General features: G+C 48.5%; 1 protein-coding gene across 3 annotated transcripts in view; it reads right to left on the bottom strand.

Moving 5' to 3' along the window:
* The window catches only part of CEP89 (centrosomal protein 89), a 1,116,496-nt gene that overhangs the window by 592,046 nt on the left and 509,875 nt on the right, over window positions 1-14,575 (bottom strand). The gene's annotated exons all lie outside the window — the stretch shown is intronic.

The following is a 14,575-nucleotide window of genomic DNA, read 5'->3' as shown; positions in this document are numbered from 1 at the left end:
GTGGTGGTAGACAATGTACTGGATTGATATTATTGTAGGTTGATATTATCAACCTTGACATATACTGGATAAAGAACCCACTAGCATACATTAAAAGGATATTTATGGTCACAGAGATGTTTAGTGACCATATAGAAGAACAAGGGCAAAGATCAAGTTCATTTTTGAGGTCATGGGACTCAGAGGTGACTTGCAATATCCTTTTAAAGTGCACTAGAGAATATTTTATTACTTATAATACATGTTCCCACTATTCCTCTTTCCGAATAACACTTTATAGAAAAGGTTACTTACCTACCCAGTCAGTATTTCTGTAGAGACTATCTAGCTTCAGATTCCTCACCTTATGAAAATTCACCAGGTGACAGACTGGATCTAAAAACATGTAAGCAATATCTCTGTGTGCTGGTAGGCTACACCCAGATGCCATTCCACTCTGAAAATGACATGTGGGAGCTACATAGACACCATTTGCGTGCTGACATTAGCTGCTTTCGAGACTGTCTGTGCACCCAGATGCACAACCCCAAAAGCAAACTGGTGTGACCAGTGTGCAGATTCCTAGAGTTGGGATCTTATTAATGGACATAGGCCACCAAGAGAATAGGGAGGATGGGAGGGCCGATGAAGAGCATGAAGCTAGATAGAGTCTTTGCCAAAAAGATTGTGACTGGATGTAAGCAACTTGTTCTTCTGATAGAGACTTCTAGACATAGCTTCCTTGCCTTTTGAATAGACACATAGCAGTACCTATTTGGATGTGGGTCTTTGAATGGACTCAAACCAGAAAATCATGCAGGCAAAATTACCCTCTAACAAAGTGGTAGCTTTTGGTTATTACAGGTGACTAGAGACTTCAACACTGAACTGTAACATGGAAATGAGAGCAGGATTTTATACAGGAATTGCAGGCTCCTATGTATTACGATGGGAAGTGAGAAGGGTGGGCGAGAGCTGGAGGATGCCTACTACCCCAATATTAAAAGACAAGGTAGTGCTGTGAAAAGATGGTATCATGTTGCCCCAAAAAGATCACTTTTGCTTTGGTTTCAGTGTGTTGCTATCATCTGTCCTTCATACACTCTCCTTAATTGATCTGCACAGTATAACAACAAAACACATTTATTGGTGTGGATTTGTCATAGAAGAAATGATATAGAAGTGTAAAAAACAAAAAAAGCACGATGTAGAACAGTGAAACATCAAGCAGGACAGTGGAAGCACTGCTGAACCACATAAGTCAACGAAGATTAGAATGGATCTTCTGTCTCCTATCCCATAGGAAGAATTCCAGACAAACAGCAACGGAAGGTTGGGCTATTGAAACAACCCTCTCTAATAAAACTGGGTGATTCACAATGATAAAAGATGCTCACCTGTAACAGTTATTATAGTTTAGTTGTGATGTCATCATGCCTAATGCAATAGCCAGCAGACCTTGTGAAAGGTTGGTCATGAAGTAGAATTACAACTATTGTTCATAGATGAACAAGTTACCTTCCTTGGCAATGCTCTTTTTGGTGATACTCCTTCTTGTCTTTAGAATAACCCAAGATGCTAAGCTGGATCTGGAAAACAGCATTGCTCCTATACACCTATAGGTGGCCTTGTGCTGCTCTATGTTGGTTCCGTATTGCCCTGGATGCGATGAAACATAGCCGCATATGTGTGCACAACCCATGCACACTGACATCAATTTCTTGTCTCTATCACTTTCTAAGCCCTCAGATGTGGAGAATAGAACAACTGTTGGTGACATTGTGCCAAAATCTAACTTGGGATCCTTCAAGATGTTAAAGAGGCTAAACTACAGAATGGGAAGGTTGGAGACCGTGTGAAGAATATGCAGTCAGACTAGCCATCAGAAACAGGTTTTTTTTTAAATAAAACTTTTTTTTATTTTTTATTAGTATTATGTAGAACAGCACAAACAAAACCCAACAGGTCACAGGCACAATTGGAACAATTACGATAATACATCAGGCAGGTCCAAGGCAGAACAGGTTGAGGCACACATTGGAGCCACAGACCCACACACTGAGTTACATATCCCTCCCCTATGATAAGACTAGATTCTTTGCCCCGTCCCAACTGCCCCACACCTTTGTATATTTGGCTGGTCGCCCCCGCGCCTCAAAGACCAGTTTCGCCTGCTGCGCACACCAGTCCACCCCACAACGCCACTTGGTAATCGCAGGGGTGGTCTTGGCCTTCCAGTTCGCTGCAATGTCTCTCTTGGCCACCAGGCAGGCCATCCCCACAAATGTCCGGAGTGCTCTGTTGGGACCCACACCGTCAAGTACCCCCAGAAGAACTGGTAACGGAGCAATTTCAACCTCCATCTGTATCACTTCCGAGATCTCTCTGAGCACTGCTCCCAGTAACTGGCTAACTGGCTATCTGCGGCCAGGACCACACCATGTGAAAGAAGTCTGCACTGGGGCCTGCACAACGGGGACAATCTGCCTGGGGCCATAGACCCGCTTTATGTAACTTGTCGGGTATGAGGTATGCCGCATGTAGAAAGTAAGTCTGCGCCACTCGGAGCCGGGATGTCATGGTCAGGTATTGTGGGGCCATCAATGCCTCTCTCCACTCACCATCATCAATCGGGCCCACACATTGCTCCCAACGCTCCCGGAGCTTATCAAGCGATTGGGTGGTATTAGCGAGCGGTAAATGCGCGACACCACCCCTTACCCAGAGCACCCATCATGACGTTGGCATCTATGGGGCTGAATTCTGGGAGATCTGTTCCCACCTGAATTTGCATCTGCAACGCATGCCTGAGCTGCAGGTATTTGTGAAATTGGGATTTATTAAGCTCAAATTGCTCCTGGAGTTCCTGAAACGACCTCATATGAGAGCCAATCCAAACATCACCCAATTGGGAGATACCTATGAGGTCCCATTTGCGGAACCCCTGAAGAGCTGAGACCTCTCCCAGCCACAGTCCCTGCCACAGCGGTGTCTGCTGGGTGAGACAGCGCCACCACCCCGTTGTCTGCTGCGCGGCCCTCCACCCCGCCAACATCCACAACAGGCCAGAAAGGCCCATCCTCGAGAGCTCCAACTGGTATGTGGGGTCTGACCAGCCCCCCCCCCCCCCACCAGTCATGGATAACCAATAGGTGCATAGCTAGGTGATAAAGGTGGAGGTTGGACATCCCCAATCCCCCTTCGTAGACATCTCCCTGACAGGTACGGAGTGTCAGTCGGGGGCGTGAACCATGCCATAGGAATCACTGCGCCACCACCTCCATCTCATTAAACCACCTCCTAGGAATATGGTGTGGAAAGTTCTGAAGCATATAGAGGAGCCGAGGAAGCACCATCGTTTTATACAATGCAATTCGACCCAGAATATTGAGGGGGAGGAACTGCCAGCGCTGGAGGTACTCTGACTCTCTTAGTCAAGGGCACCACATTAAGGGACCAAGCTAACTCAGGCAAGAGTGCTACGTGTACCCCAAGGTACCGGAAACTATTACGGTGAAGGGGAATATCATGCTGCCAATCATAGCAGTCCCTGGTCAGACTCAGTGGGACCAGGAAATATTTACCAGGGTTTACTACCAGTCCCGACACCTCCACAAACAGGGCTAAAAGCTGCAACACCCGAGGCCCGCTGCTAGCTGGATTTGCCAAGAACACAATCACATCATCCACGTACAATGCTATACAGTCGTCCTGCCCCATGGGCCAGGCCCACCCCTCAATCAAAGGATCTTCCTTTATCAGCTTTGCCAGCAACTCCATCGCCAGCGCGAACAAAAGCAGGGAGAGAGGGCAGTCCTGACGAGCCCCCCTCCGGATGGGAAACGGATCCGATACCACCCCATTCACCTGCACTCTGGGTGTGGGGTTAGAGTAGAGGATTTTCACCAATGCCTGAAACTGTGGGCCAAACCCGGCCCTCTCCAGCAGCACACGGAGGTAAGACCAATCCACTGTATCAAATGGCTTCTCGAAATCCACAAAAAGGAGTGCCAGTGGATGGGCCAATACAGCCCTGTTAACCAAGGCTACGTGCAGTCATCTGATACAAAGCCTAGTACTTCTATTCGGCATGAAGCCACTTTGTTCCGGATTTATTAGTGAGGACAACACCTTTCTCAGCCTGGCAGCCAGAATTGTGGAGAAAATCTTGACCTCCATGTTAAGGAGTGAGATGGGGTGGTACTCTGCGCAGCTCCACGAGGGGGGCTTCGTCTTGGGAATAACTACAATAGTTGCCTGATCGAGTCCCGATGGGAATCTCCCAGTCCTCTCTGCCTCCTCAAACATGGCTAGTAAATGAGGGGCAAGTACATCTGGGAACCTGCTGGAGAGCTCAGCCGGAAACCCGCCCGGGCCTGGAGTCTAACGGGCGAGCTCCAATATGGCTGCTCCAACTTCCTCCACCCCAATAGGCTCATCCAACTCCTCCCTGTCCGTCATCGAAATCTTCGGGAAGGATGCCTCATACAAAAGGGGGTTGTTCCTTTCCGCCATGGGCCTGGGGCGCTCCTTAAACAATTCCGCATAATAGGCGGCAAAGCTCTGCGCAATCTCGCTGGGTGAGCGCAAAACTGCTACCCAATCGTCAATGACTTCCGGGACAATTCGTCCCGCCATCGGGCCAGTTGCTAGCCAGTGCAGGAGCTTGCATTTCTTGTCCTCCCACCCATAAACCCGGGCCACAGAAGCCTGCCACATGTGTTTCGCGGTCTCGAGAGTAATGTGCTTAATCTCTTGCCGAGTCAGAATAAGCTGCCTTGTGGTCGCTTTGCTGTCCGCCTCAGGAAGGCAGCCCTCCAAGCGCACCGCCTGGGCCTCCAACACTGATACCGCCCGGCTGCATGCCCGAAGGAGGTGCTTAGCATGCCCCCGAAGAGTGGCCTTACAGGCAGCCCAGAGCATACCCGGGGATGCCACCGAGCCGAGATTAATAGAGAAATATTCTGATAAGCAGTCCCCTGTGTCCTGGGCATAGTTGCTGTCTTGAAGAAACCAAGGCTCTCCACCCAATTAAGTAGACCTGATGCCCTAGAAGCTTGAACCGAGGACAAAGGCCCCATGACGCCCAACTCCGGATTCGGTACAGAATTGAAATCTCCTCCCAAGACTGTCAGCCCCGGGGGAAGCCCCGCCACCACATTCCTAAGGGCCATCAGAAAACGTTGCAGCACCCCCGGAGGGGCATAAACACTAAGGATATTGATGGGGTGCCCTCCCACCAGTCCAGAGATCACCACATACCGGCCCTGCGATCTGAGTGAGAGGTAGTCACCACCGTGGGTAATGAACGGTGCAGTAAAATGGCTGTTCCTCTTGAGCCTCTGGAGAAGCTCACATGGTAGACCCTATTGTACCCTCCCTCTCAGCAGCATGGGGCATAGAGTACCAAGCAGATCAGTCTCCTGCAGCAGGACCACAGACGGGGCGAAGCGACGGAGGGTGCTAAACACCGCAGATCGTTTAATTTTTATCAAGGAGCCCATTTACATTCCAGGATAATACCCTCTTACCAGACTGGGACATAAGCAACTGATCGAGGACCCTGTGCTCCGAGTACCCACCCAGCATTTGCAATGTGACCTGTCAAACCCATCCTGAAAGGAAAAACATTGAGTCAACCATGTCAAAAAACAGCAAAACAACCCCTGACCTCCCCCCAACTGCCCCCTCCCCATACTTCCACCCCAGAAGCATCTGTCGGCCCAAACAGTAAGAACAAAGTGTCTACAGTAGTTGTGGAGTGGTGGACCCCTCCCATTTAGGTCAGAGTTCTGCAATGTGGCCAACCGCCGTCCTTCGCCTCATCTTCGGAGGGGGCACCTGTCCACACCCTCCCAAGAATACACAGTACAAAGGATCAGAGTCAGGAGAGTAAATCACATCTCAGGTCAGCTTCTTCTCCTCAGGGCCCCCCAGCGCGCCCCGCATCCAGAGGGAGCCAGGCCCAGTCAGACATCTTCCGCTGAGCCCCAGCAGGGACCACTCCTCCCCCTCCGACGGGACCAAGCGTGTCCGAGGCACCCCCACGTTCCCGGGGCAGCCCCCCCCCCCTCCAGCCTGCCACCGACATTAATTCACAGATCGGTGGTGCGGTCTTCCATCCTCCTGGCACCGAAAGAGGGTGCCACTTCAGCTCCCTCGAATATACAGAGAGTATATAGGTCAGCATCAGAAGAGCAAGGGGGACTGGCTCAGGCGCTCCCCCCAACATCCAGAACCGATCGTTTTCCCACCTGGCCATCTAGCGCAGTCTCTCTACCAGAGGGAGTCAGGTCCAGCTGTGCGTCCTCCAATGAACCGCTGCGGAGGCCGCTCCTGTGCCTCTGACGTGACCGGGTGCGCCTGCGGCCCCTCTGCACCCCCAGGGAGCCAGTCGATCCACCCCCGGGCCGGGGGGAGCTCCCCCGGTTCACGCGGTGCTCCTCTGTGAGCCACTCCCACGTCACCTCTGGTGAGTCAAAGAAGGAGGATTTCCCAGCCATCAGTACCTTGAGGCGCGCTGAAAAGAGGAGCATATATGTCAACTGTAGCGCCCGCACCTTCTGCTTGACTCCTTCATACGAACACCACCTGGCCTGCACCTCTCTGGTGTAGTCTGGGAACACCAGGATCCTGTGGTTGTCCCAGCAGAGGTTCGGCTGGGTCCTAGCATCTCGAAGAACAGCACCCCGGTCTCTGAAGCTAAGGAATCTTGCGATCATCGCCCGTCGAGGCCCACCAGGCGGCGGCCGGGGTGGCAGGGCCCTGTGGGCACGCTCAATGGCGAACCCAGGGGACAGCCGCTGGTCTGGGACCCACTTCCAAATCCAATGTTCCAGCCAATGTCAACTGCTGAGCTCGCCTCTACCCCCTCCGGGAATTCCACGAAGCGCAGATTGTTGCGCCTGGAGCGGTTTTCGGCATCCTCCGCCCTGTGGTGCAACTCGCCCGTGCGTGCCTGCAGCTGGGCAACTTTAATTTTAAGCTCTGCAATTTCATCTTCCGCCTGGGAGACACGGTCCTCAACCTCTTTGATGCGGCCCACTGCTTTCCGGAGGTCTTGTCGCAGCAAGCCCACGTCTTCTCTCACCTCACCGACCTTAGTTTCAGCAGCCAGCTGCGAAGATTGAATGGCCTGAAGGACAGCATTCACGCCGTCTGCCACTGGGGCCTCGGACCCTGGTTCTCCTGCAGCTCTAGGGGCAGCCTGACTGGCAAACTGACCAATGCGTTGCTGGGACGCAGGAGGCTGCTTGGTCGTCCTTTCCCATGGTGCGTATGGACCCAGGGCCGAGGGAGCACCCCCAGTTCCTTCCACCAGCTCATCACAAAGGGGGCCCGGGCGACCCCCAACAGGCCACTCCCGGGGCGGGAAAATTAGAAGCAAAGGCACGCCGGGGTCCACCGGACAACTACCAACAATCCGCCAGGGCCTCTCTCTCTGGGCATCCTCAGCCCTTACTGTCCATCATATTCGGGCCCCTTAGGCCATCCCCATCTCCAAAATGCCCGGTACTGGCCGTCACCCTCGCCACTGCCAGTCTCAGGGCAGAACTGGGCCTCCGCCGCTTCTCCAACCTCTCCTCCTGGCCTGTGCCACAGCACGGGCCCCCCGCCGCGATCCCAGTGTGTCAGAGTCACCAGATCTTCGGGGTCTGTGCACGCTCCCAACACTTCCACCACTAGACAGCTCCAATACTCTGATTCGCTTTATCACATAGTCTAAGAGAGTCCAAGCGGGGAAAAGGGGATTAGGAAGGGAACAGGTGGGAAGGAGACCTGTAGGAAGCAAGAGGTTGAAACACAACATCAAAATTACATCTCATGAAATTAGTACCATGCTATAACTCTAAGCTTTGTAATTTCTGAAAACATGAAACAACCCTAGAATAATTCTAGAACTGACTAGGATTTTTGATGACCCAATACCTGGGAAGGAGATAAGAAAAGGTTAAATAGAACTTTCAGTTCAAGTACTTTCTTTAGCATGGGAAAAATAACTTGCGCACATTACAGGTTTTTATATGTGTACTAAACACCATAAAGGATTGTGCCCCATGAAATTACACAATGTATATTCAAGGAAATAAATCACAAAACATGTCAACTCAAAATGCTACCAAGGAAATGTTTTAGAATGGTAGCACACAGTAATTGACATCTTTGAAACACAAGGAAAGAATTGCGCGTCTTGCCGATTCGAATGCCACCATTAAAATGCCTCAGAAATGATAGCGTACAATGAATATCAAAATTCACACTCAAGAAAGGAATCGCGTGTATTGCCGATTCGACTGCCACCATGAAACTGCCAAGAAATGGTAGCGCACAATGAATAACATGAAAGGCACACAAAAAAAGAATTGCGCTTCTTGCCGATTCGAATGCCACCATTTAAATGCCTCGGAAATGATAGCGTACAATGAATATCAGAATTCACACTCAAGGAAGGAATTGCGCGTGTTGCTGATTCGAATGCCACCATGAAACTGCCAAGAAATGGTAGCGCAAAATGAATAACATGAAAGGCACACAAGAGTTGAATCGCGCATGTAGCTGATTCGGATGTCACCATGGAACTGCCAAGAAAATGGTAGCGTACAGTGAATATCAAGAATTACACACCATGAGGGAATCGCGCGCGTTGCCGATTCGACTGCTACCATGAAACTGTCAAGGAATGGTTGCGCAAAATGAATAACACAAATTAATCTCAAGAAAAGAATCGCGCGTCTTCATAATTCAAATGCGTGCATACAAATGCCATGAAAAGTTTTAAATGCACCTTTACACTTGCAGGAGCAAAATGTTATTAGCATCCAAAATTAGGCCCAAGAATTAGAACGTCAATGAATATGGAGTCGGGGGACCAGCCCAACCTCTGCCTTACCGCCCTGACTAGGAATCACCACTGAAGAATGAAGCACAGAGGCCTGGAAGGTCAAGGTAGGCCACCGGAACAGGAGCTCATGAAGTTGCTGCTGCTCTGCACTGGGACCTCTGAACAGTGAGCACGTGGAGCTGGGCTGACGCCCTTTTATAGAGTTTTGGCCCAGTCCACAGCCACACCCAAGCATGCTGCAGGGAAAGCTTCTAGAGGTCCCTGGAAAGGGTCCACACCCTGACTCATTCGGAAAACCTGCAGCAATACATTGCAAATGTACAGTATTTATAAGAACCTTAAAAATGAATCTTTTGGATTGAATTCTGCAATGCAAAAGGTTAAACAATAACATATCATTACAATGCATAGATTACATTATCTTGAGAGTGTTTGGTTTTTGCATTCTAGACGCCCGTAGAGCGCGCACTGTCCTGGTGTTTGACAGTACTCCCCTCTCCCAGGCGCGCTCTAGGGGCTGGCTTGTCTGGATTGAGACTATGAAAGCGTCTCACAAGTACTGGAGCATGAACACCAGATGTGAAAACCCATGAATTACTTTCAGGGCCATAACCTTTCCATGAGATCAAGTACCATAGGTTACGCCCTCTCAGTTTAGAGTCCAACACTTTCTTGACTTCGTATTCTTCTTCCCCATGTACTAGAACAGGAGCTGGATGAAGGCGGATTTTTTGGTCAGCCTTTTTTTAAAAGGGAAGTATGGAACACTGGATGAATCCGTAATGATTTTGGCAATTGCAGTTTATAGGTCACAGGATTGATTTGCTGAAGAACAGTGTAAGGACCTATAAACTTAGGGTTGAACATGTGTTTCCTTTTAAAGTCTATATTTTTTGTGGAAAGCCACACTTTGCCACCTGGTTGATACTGCGGTCCCTCACAATGTTTCTTGTCATAATGCTTTTTGTATTTTTGTTTGGCTTTTTCTAAATGCTGTTGAATAGATTTCTAAATTTGATGCAAATGGTGAATTGTTTCTGACACAGCTGGAGTGAGAGAGCTTTCTTGAGGAATTGTGATGGGCAAAGTGTGAGGATGATAGCCAAACAACCAAAGAAAGGTGTAACGCCAGTAGAAGTGTGGAAAGAGTTGTTGTAGGCTAACTGAGCTAACAGGGCATTGATGTCCAAGAATGAACTGCTTTTTCAGCGTAGGCACGTAGGTATTGCTTCAAAGTCTGATTTAGTCTCTCCGTTTGACCATCTGTTTGAGGATGGTGACTCGTAGATAGAGTAGATGTCACTTGGAGTGTTTTACACCATGTCTTCCAGAAGTTGGAGGCAAATTGCGACCCCCGATCGGGGAGGATCACTTTTGGCAGTCCATGATAACGAACTACTCTATTCAGTAAGATAGTTGCCAGTTCACTAGAGGTAGGTAATTTCTTACAGGCAATGAAATGTCCATATTTTGTGAGACTATCTACTACCACCAGAATGACTGAGTGTTGTCGAACCACTGGCAGACCTGTAATAAAGTCTAAAGAGATGTGCTCCCACGGACGACTTGGGGTTGGGAGTGGGTATAACAACCCTTTCGGTTTTGAATGACTTGTTTTTGTGCGAGCACAGACTTCACCGTTGTTTACCATCATTTTTACATCCATTGTTAAGGTAGGCCACCAAAAATAGCATTGGATTAATTCAAGAGTTTTAGGAATACCTGGATGACCTGCCGTAGGTATAACGTGTAACCAATGAAACACTATCTTGCGAAGTTTGGTAGTTGGCACGAACAAACGGGCGTCATGAAACGGTAAACCATGTTTGATCAACCTTTTTTGATCTGCTTGGGCCCATGTCTGCCATTTTCCAACAGCGAACGAACTGCGGATGTCTTCAAAGAAATCTTCTGTTTTTATGATACATAGGACCTTGTCAGGAGCAATGATAGCTCTGGAGGGTTGAACTGCGTCTGGATGAGTCAAAACTGGGGCAGTGGAAAAAGCTTCTTTCAAAGTTAAAAAGGCTTGATCGGCTTCTGGGGACCATACAAATTTCTCTTTCTTTCTTAATAGCTTAGTAATTGGAGCTACAGTCTGGGGAAAATGGTTGATGAATCTCCGGTAAAAATTTGCAAAGCCCAGGAAACATTGTACATCACGAACAGTCTTTGGGATGGGCCAATCTGCTACGGCTTTTACTTTCTTTTCTGCCATCACCATACCTTGAGGGGTAAGGATGACCCCTAGAAACTCAACTGTGGTAACATGAAACTCACACTTGGTTAGCTTGCAATATAAATGGTGTTTACGAAGGGCTGCCAACATTTTCTTGACATGTTGAACATGTTCGTTTTCATTATCTGAGTAGATCAAAATGTAATCAATGTAGACTATGGCAAAGATATCGAGGTACTCTCTAAGAACATCATTTAAGAAAAATTGAAATGCTGCTGGCGCATTGCACAGACCAAAAGGCATGGCGGTGTACTCAAAAAGGCCATATCTAGTTTTGAATGCCGTTTTCCATTTGTCACCCTCTCTCATTCCGACCAAATGGTAAGCGCCTCGAAGATCAAGCTTCGTGCAGATTTTTGCTTTCTTTACTTGTTCCAGTAAGACCGGAATTAGAGGCAAAGGATATTTGTTCTTGATGGTGATTTTGTTCAAACCCCTATAGTCGATACAAGTTCGAAGCTCTCCATTCGCTTTTGGAACAAAAAACAAAGGAGAAACTGTGGGAGACTTAGAGGGGCGGATGAAACCATTCTCTAAGAATTAATCCAAATATTTTTGTAAATGTTGATTTTCATGTTCTGACAGGGCATACACACAACATTTGGGAAGTATCGCACCTGGGACTAGATCAATTTGACAGCCATAAGATCTATGGGGAGGTAAGTTTTCTGCTTCCTTCTCATCAAAAATATCTTCATAAGATTAATACTGTTTGGGCAACTGGACTTCTTTTTCTGCGGCGGTAGCTATGTAAGAATTGCGAACTTCCGATTCTTGGGTCCTTTGGAGACATTGTTCTTTACATAGCACTGATGAGAACACGATCTTTCGCTCTGCCCAATTAATCTCTGGATTGAGAAGAGTTAACCATGGCAAGCCAAGAATGATCCCATACTGGGGAGCATGGATCACGTCAAGGATAAGTTTCTCTTAATGTTTCTTTTTTTACCTTGACAAATTATTATCAAGGGGACAGTCTGAAGAGTTACTGGACCTCCAGTTAAGAGTTTTCCATCAACTGCCTGAATGATTTCTAGGGTCTTCTTTTCGATACATGGGATCCCCCATGCACGAACCAATTGGGCGTCAACAAAGTTTCCGGTAGCCCCAGAGTCGACTAGAGCCTTCTTGAAGTAGGTCTTTTTCTTGACCTGAACTCTTATTCCCAATTTGAGATGTCTGGATGGTGAAGGGTCCACGGTGACACCCAAGAGCAAACCTTCTCTGCATCTTGGGTGTTTTAGTTTTCCGACTCGACTGATGCATTGGCTGCAACCTTCTGAACTGGACCTAGTTTGTTCTTTGGTTTGATCGAACAGTCTTTAATAAAATGACCTTTTCGCCCACAATAGGGACATTGTCCATTTTTTTTGCGTAGGTCCTTTTCATCTTTGGTCAAAGGTCTCCTGATGGTTCCAATCTCCATTGGTTCAGGTGTTCTTTCTTTCAGATTTCTTGAGTCTCTTATCGTGAACACGCCAAGAATATTTTTCCGTCTTTTTACGCGTTCCTCTTCGCTCACTTAAATGATGGTCAAGCCTCAAGACAAGGTTTATTAATTCTTGACAGTCTGTGGGTTGCGGGTCGATTTGCGCCAAGATATCTTTTAACTCTTCTTTGAGTCCCTTGTAAAACAAGGCCGCTTGTTTTTCCTCTGGCCAGGATGTCTCAGCGACCAGCCGATTAAAGTTGGCTAAATATGACACTAAGGGGGTCATTCTGACTCCCGCCGGGCGCGGTCACCATGCGCCCGGCGGGAGCCGCCAAAATACCGTACCGCGGTCGGAAGACCGCGGCGGGTATTTTGAGTTTTCCCCTGGGCTGGCGGGCGGCCTTCAAAAGGCCGCCCACCAGCCCAGGGGAAAACGACCTTCCCACCATGAAGCCGGCTCGTAATCGAGCCGGCGGAGTGGGAAGGTGCGACGGGTGCTACTGCACCCGTCGCGTATTTCACTGTCTGCTATGCAGACAGTGAAATACAAGTGGGGCCCTCTTACGGGGCCCCCTGCAGTGCCCATGCCATTGGCATGGGCACTGCAGGGGCCCCGCGACACCCCCTACCGCCATCCTGTTCCTGGCGGGCGAACCGCCAGGAACAGGATGGCGGTAGGGGGTGTCAGAATCCCCAAGGCGGCGCAGCATGCTGCGCCGCCTTGGAGGATTCTGACGGGCAGCGGAAAACCGGCGGGAGACCGCCGGTTTTCCTGCACTGACCGCGGCCAAAGCGCCGCGGTCAGAATGCCCTAAGGGGCACCGCCAGGCTGTTGGCGGTGCTCCCGTGGTCGGTGGCCCTGGCGGCCACCGGCCGCCAGGGTCAGAATGACCCCCTAAGTCCTGATTCCCCGGACGTAAGTCTAATAGTTCACGATCTGCTGACAGTTTTACAGTTCTACGATCAAAAACTCGCTCAAATTCACGAACAAAATTTCTCCAGTTGTACAACAGGGGACTATTTTTGCGCACAAGAGGAATAGCCCAAGTAGCTCCATCTCCAGACAGATATGACAACAAGAAAGCCACTTTGGACTGGGCATCGGGAAAAGTATGTGGTCTGCAGGTGAAGTGTAATTCCACTTGAACTAGGAAAGATTGCGCTTTCAAGGGATCACCTGAGAAACGTTCTGGGGGAGCTAAAGGAATAGCTGAAGGAACGTTGAGGGAGATGTTAGTCGGATTACCTCCAGAAGTCTGAGAAGAAGTACCTGGCCAAGACCCACCTGTGGAACTTTGTCCTTTCTTCTCTACCTTATCCTGTAACTGACTCAATCTCTCAGCTAGGCTAGTTGTCAAATCTTTTGATGATACCACTTCTGACTGGAGCTGAGTGATAGCCTTGACTAGCTCGTCCAGTGTGGCCATGCTGAGAACATACACAAACCAGGAGGATAATAATTTGTGGGCTCACTATTCTGTCAGAGTCACCAGATCCTTGGGGTCTGTGCACGCTCCCAACACTTCCACCACTAGACAGCTCCAATACTCTGATTAGATTTATCACAGAGTCTAAGAGAGTCCAAGCGGGGAAAAGGGGATTAGGAAGGGAAAAGCTGGGAAGGAGACCTGGGTGAAGCAAGAGGTTAAAACACAACATCAAAATGACATCTCATGAAATTAGTACCATGCTATAACTCTAAGCTTTGTCATTTCTGAAAAAATGAAACAACCCTAGAATAATTCTAGAACTGACTAGGATTTTTGATGACCCAATATCTGGGAAGGAGACAAGAAAAGGTTAAATAGAACTTTCAGATTCAAGTACTTTCTTTAGCACGGGAAAAATAACTTGCGCACATTGCAGGTTTTTATATGTGTACTAAACACCATAAAGGATTATGCACCATGAAATTACACAATGTATATTCAAGGAAATAAATCACACAACATGTCAACTCAAAATGCTACCAAGGAAATGTTTTAGAATGGTAGCGCACAGTAGTTGACATCTTTGATACACAAGGAAAGAATTGCGCGTCTTCCCGATTCGAATGCCACCATTAAAATGCCTCGGAAATGAT

This window comes from Pleurodeles waltl, chromosome 12 (assembly GCF_031143425.1).
Source record: "Pleurodeles waltl isolate 20211129_DDA chromosome 12, aPleWal1.hap1.20221129, whole genome shotgun sequence".
NCBI lineage: Eukaryota > Metazoa > Chordata > Amphibia > Caudata > Salamandridae > Pleurodeles > Pleurodeles waltl.
This window is presented reverse-complemented; position numbering and strand designations above follow the sequence as displayed.